This window comes from Protopterus annectens, chromosome 3.part1 (genome assembly GCF_019279795.1).
Source record: "Protopterus annectens isolate FY-2018-M chromosome 3.part1, PAN1.0, whole genome shotgun sequence".
Classification (NCBI taxonomy): Eukaryota; Metazoa; Chordata; order Ceratodontiformes; family Protopteridae; genus Protopterus; species Protopterus annectens.
In genome coordinates this window covers 157226574-157232225 of record NC_056732.1, presented here as the reverse complement: position 1 = coordinate 157232225, position 5652 = coordinate 157226574, and the positions used below count along the sequence as shown (strand labels likewise).

General features: G+C 42.1%; 1 pseudogene; it reads left to right on the top strand.

Moving 5' to 3' along the window:
• The first annotated feature begins 4877 nt into the window (after nt 1-4877).
• Nucleotides 4878-5052, top strand: LOC122798971 (annotated as a pseudogene).
• Nucleotides 5053-5652: the final 600 nt, after the last annotated feature.

The following is a 5652-nucleotide window of genomic DNA, read 5'->3' as shown; positions in this document are numbered from 1 at the left end:
TGTATGGGCATATGGTGAGGGGAGCTCTAGATTTAATTTGAGATGAGTGGGAAGGTGAGTGCGAGTCCCACAAGGAGTCTGCTGTGGCATTTGTCCTAAACCTCAGGACAAGGCTTAAGGAACTCATGGGCTTGACCCAGGAGAACTTGGCAGAAGCCTAACAACAGAAAAAGGTGTGGTATGACAGGAATGCTCAAGCTATAGAGTATGCTGTGGGGCAGCAGGTAATGGTTCTCATCCCTGTCATACACAACAAGCTGCAAGCAGCTTGAGAGGGTCCCTACAAGGTGGTAAGAAAGGTAAGTGATGTTAACTACATGGTGGAACTGCTAGGCAGATGGCAGGGGCACAAATTGTACCATGTTAACAGGATGAAACCTTAGCATGATGGGGAGGCCCTTGTGCTGAGCATTTGCAGTAGATTGCAGGAGGAGCCTGAGGGAGGTCTGGAGAATGATCTTTTCAGTGAGGCTCGGGCTGACACCTCAGTGGAAGGGGTAGCAATGTCTCAGCAGCTATCTCTTACCTAGGTTCAATAAATCTGGGCAGTGTTGCAAGAATTTGGGGATATGTTCACTGGGAAACTAGGGTGCACCCACCTGATGCAGCACCAGGTAGATACAGGACCCCAATGGCCTATTAGGCAGCCACCTTATAGGGTGCCTGAGAGAGTCAGACAGCCTCTAAGGGAGGAGGTACAGGAGATGTTGCAACTAGGGGTGATTCAAGAGTCCAACATTCCCTGGGCCTCCCCAGTGGTGTTAGTGCCAAAGAAGGGTGGCAGCACCATGTTCTGTGTGGACTACAGGAAATTAAATAGTCACACCGAGACAGATGCTTACCCCTTGCCTAGGACAGATGAGGCCCTAGAGCAGCTGGGTGGGGCTAAGTATCTTACAACCATTGATCTTACCAAGGGTTACTGGCAGGTGCCCTTGACTCCCAGTGCTAGAGAGAAGTCAGCCTTTGTGACTCCTTTTGGCTTGTATGAGTTCACAAAGATGCCCTTTGGGATGAAGTATGCCCCAGTGACTTTCCAGAGGCTGGTATGTCATATCCTAGCAGGAGCAGGAGGGTTTTCCCTTGCTTACCTAGATGATATTGCCATCTACAGCCATTCCTGGCAAGACCATCTTCAGCATGTCAGGGAGGTGCTGGGCAGGGTTGACCATTAAGCCAAACAAATGTCAGTTGGGTATGGTGGAGGTTTTCTACTTAGGACATAGAGTGGGGAGTGGTGAGATAAGGTCAGAACCTGCCAAAGTGGAAGTCATTCAGGCATCGCCTGCACCTGTTACCAAAAAGCAGGTGAGGGAATGTTTAGGGACAGCAGGGTACTTCAGGAAGTTTGTCTCCAGTTATAGTACCATAGCTGCTCCCCTCACAGACCTGAGAAGGAAGAACAGGCCAGATAAGGTGGTGTGGGCACTGCAGAAACTTCAGCATTATCTGTATGGAAGAAAATTCACTGTTATGACAGATCACAACCCCCTAACATGGTTAAACAGAGCTAACCAGCAAAATGCCAAGTTGCTATGATGGAGCCTGGGGTTGCAAGCATATGATATGTCAATGCAGCACCACAGTGGGAACAGCAATGCCAATGCAGATAGGGTGTCAAGACAGGGAATAGGGTAGGTATACTCAGATAGACCTGACCCTCCCAAGCAGCGTTTCTCAAGGGTCACTTGAAAAACTAACTTGAGTTCTCTTGGGGGGGGGGTGTGAAGACTGGTAGGGAAATGTGAAGGCTGCCAACCTAGCCAGATAGGATTTTATACATAAGTCTGTCCTTTGTAAATATGAATGTTGAATTGCATTCTTGTTTTCTTAAATGAAAGAATATGCTGTGAAATGCTGAACTCAAAACAATGTAGCAACATTGCCCTCTGCTGTAAAGAAAGCTAAGCCAAGCATTTCTTGTCTGTCCTTTGAAATTGAAATTATTTCATGACTGTCTTTGATGTTTACAATTCGGCTGCGGCCGGGCTAGATGAAGGCTTCCTGCCTATTGTTTTAAGACTAAAGTTAATGACCACAATTTACATGTGGAATGTCCTTTATTGCTCTGGCTTCTGCCTAGGTGTAAAAGAATGTAAATGCAGTTTCTGTCAGCCTGGGAACACCAGGAAAGTATAAAAAAATGATGCAATGGGAATCAGGATTGCCATAGCAATTTAAACAGAGAGAATCAGAAGACATTTAGCATTTTTGTCTTGATCATCCAACTCACAGCACTGTCTTGCTCATTATGTAAGTTATTTTAGACTTGTGTTTTCTTTTAGAAATAGATAGAAACTTGAATGATTAGACTAAGTGTTTTTCTGTGATGTCAGAACTTTACTACTGTGTTATTTTAAGTTTTTCTCTGTGATCTCTGAAGTCTTGACTAGCACTGTGTAGTAGAAAGTATTGTCTTGTGTTTTTAATTATTTATTATTAAATATTTTAAAACCCTTTTAACTGTAGCTGTTTTGTGTAGAGATAAGTTAAGCTCAAAGAGTACATTGCATGCTTATATTGATTCTGTACCAAGTCACTCTAATAAGCCTTGACTGTTTAGTCACAACTACCAATTGGATAATAATATTGCACAGTAATAATTGGACACCCTTTTAAGGGCCTTTGAGTAGCTGGTAAGTATTAGTGGGTGGTGGCAAGTGGAACTACCGTATATTCTGGGAGAAAGGGGCACACCTAGAGAAACTGTGCCAGCCTTCCCCAGGAGTGTCTGTGTGGTTGTATAAACTCTTCTCAAAATGCATGTGTGTGTGTGTGTGTGTGTGTGTGTGTGTGTGTGTTTGTGTGTGTTAGCTACTTGGGCAGGGACACCAACCACTGGTTGGACAGAGAGGGTGCTAGAGGTTTTAGCTTGCCCACTAAGCTGAGATCTGGACCCTATAGCTGTGCCAGTGGGGAGTCTTATTGGGGACCTGGAGAGCAAGGGGGCTACCAGCCTCGGACTGACTGTGATCTCTGTGTGCTCTTAAGGGAAATTGCACTTTACTGTTTGTATTTGTTATCCTTTCCTCATGTATGAGATGCCCTCTCTGGTGTTAGTGGTGAGGATTGAGGCTACTTGATTGCTGGGCCAGGGCACGGATGTCACACTTACATTATGAGTATTCTTGCTAATGAGCCTCTAGTGATGTCACTTCCACAAAGCCATGACCAAATTGTCCCATAATATCCTTGCTATCTCAGTAATTCCACCCTCAGCATAGATAGATAATGATGGCTGAGAATTTCACTGTACATGGCTGTTCTGAGAGGACCAACTAAGAATGTAACTGGGTGAGAGAAAGTGAGACAAAATGTCTATAGATTCATAGATTCATAGACTGTTACTAGGCTAATGACTCAAGGCACCTTTCTAAGCCTAGTCAAGTTTTCCAGATAGAATAATGATGTCCTGTATCCAAATAAGACACTGAGGCAAGGCATCTCTGTCTATAAGAGACATGGGTGCCAGTCCTGGTGTAAATTTCCAATTCCTTCTCCCCTTACCTAGGTTGTGCTTACACTGAGTAATAGACAAATTCAGTTTCACATGGAATGAAAGCCTGTTGGGGCAGTCTCTGGGACACATATCTTTCTTTCCAGCATGTTCTGTTTAAGTCACAGACAAAATTCAGGTGCCTAGATGCTGTACGTCTGGTACTGTTTGACTTACAAATATGTAGAAGATTCATAAGTGTGGGGTTTGCAGATGCCTTGTAAGTGAGCAAAGATCACCCTTCAGCAATCTATAAGAGACTGTATAGAGGGAAAGTGATTTAAGGCACTCTGCGTAAGGCGCATTTGTTACACCTTGTCTTCTTTTTGTTAAGAACCTTTGAGGTAGCTCTAGTTGCTGCATATGCCTGGTTAGTTACATACCAAAGAGAGCATTGTACTCTATGACTGGTCTGATAAGGGTGGAGTACAGTGTGATAATGACCTCTTTGGACCTAGATGCCATATCCTTACTTATAAGTTGGCAAGATAAAAGGATATGGTATGCGATTTGAGTGTGAAGACTACTGGTTTTGGGAAAGTATGATGGCAATGTGTTCAAAAGAAGAACAGATGAATGTATTAATGGTGATCTATACTTAAGGGAGACTAGAATCATCTGACTGTGAAATGCATTACAGTCCCTGAAGCAATTGTCAGATATTCAATTAAAAGAAAACTGGGGAATACAGCATACAAGACTCAAGTCAGTTGTGGAATACAGTGACAAATAGCATAGGATAGTTACAGGAACTAAGAACAGTGGGTGGGCTGCAGGGTTTTATTTAAGAAGGACTGAGAAAGTAAAAAAAAATCCTGGTATTCATACTATTTAGTGATGTCAGGCATGATGAAGTCAAATTTGTCACCCTCAGCTGCTGGAAATTGAACTTGTTCCATCATAAAATTTTCTCTTTTCTACAAACTTGGAATATAAATATTATATTGCAGAGTGCAAAGTGTCTTCTATTGCATGACAATGTGAGACCAAAGGTCACTATAAAAAATGTTGTCTATAAATGTCTTTTGTTTTTTAACAAATAGAGTTTAGGCTCATCATGAAAATTTGCCAATAAATGTCAAGTCATACAATTGTCTTCGGGCATTGGTGCTATAATATGAATTTAAACATCTAGAGTTGAAAGACTTGTAGAAGGAGAAGACAGCATCTTTGTTAAACAGTGAAGTAGGCTAGGCATGTGGAGAAAACAGTATGGTTTACAGAATCATGAGAAATGGGCAGAGAGCCAGAAATTGCTATGAATATGCAAATTTCATTCAGATGGTCACAATAGCCCAAGAACATGAAGTAGATGTCTTGGGGGAAATGAGAGACATACAAACTAAATGTCTCACTTTCGCTATAAAAGAAAAAAGCATTACAAGATGCCTGCCAGGGAGAATATCAGAATCAAGAAGGTGGTTTCCCCAGGGTGAGCCTCTTGCATTGCACATTTCAGTTAGGTGGACCCCTGTGGTTTTCCCAAATGAGGGGAAACTCAACTGCAAAGACTGCATTTTTGGAAATGGAAAGAAAAAATTCTCAATTGTTCTCCTCAGTTTTCATAGAACAGCAAGAAGGTTCAGGGACGTAGCAGGAATAAAGAATCACTATGGATAAGGACAAGTGGACAGATGGAAGAGTTACTACGAAATAAGGGGGGGTAAGATGTTGAGTATGTGAGGATATCAGCTCCATACAAAATCCCTTAAATAAGTTGGCAGTACAACTTAGTGGAGTTTAGGCTAATAATAATAATAATCTCTCCTCAATTGTTGTGATGTTGGTAGATGGGAAGTCAATGATTGACTTTGCTTTGTATAACTGTTGGCCTAAGATGAACTAGGAACTTATATATCATTTATTCTTATTTCCATTCCAGGAAAAAATAAGATTTTGTACAACCGTTAGATGAAGTGAATGAAGGCTAATGCCCTGGCTGAGTCTGCATGGTACTGCTTCACACAGCAATCATCATGATATTTCATCTTAAATTAAATGAAAGAACCACCATTGAGGGCTGAGAAGTACCCCGTGGATGTACTGCATTTAAACTTCACTTCAAGACCTTCACAATATGTATCATAATAGACTTCTTGGAAAATTACAGGTATGGGGTAGATTAGAGGATGGTGGACAGAACTGGTAATCTAATG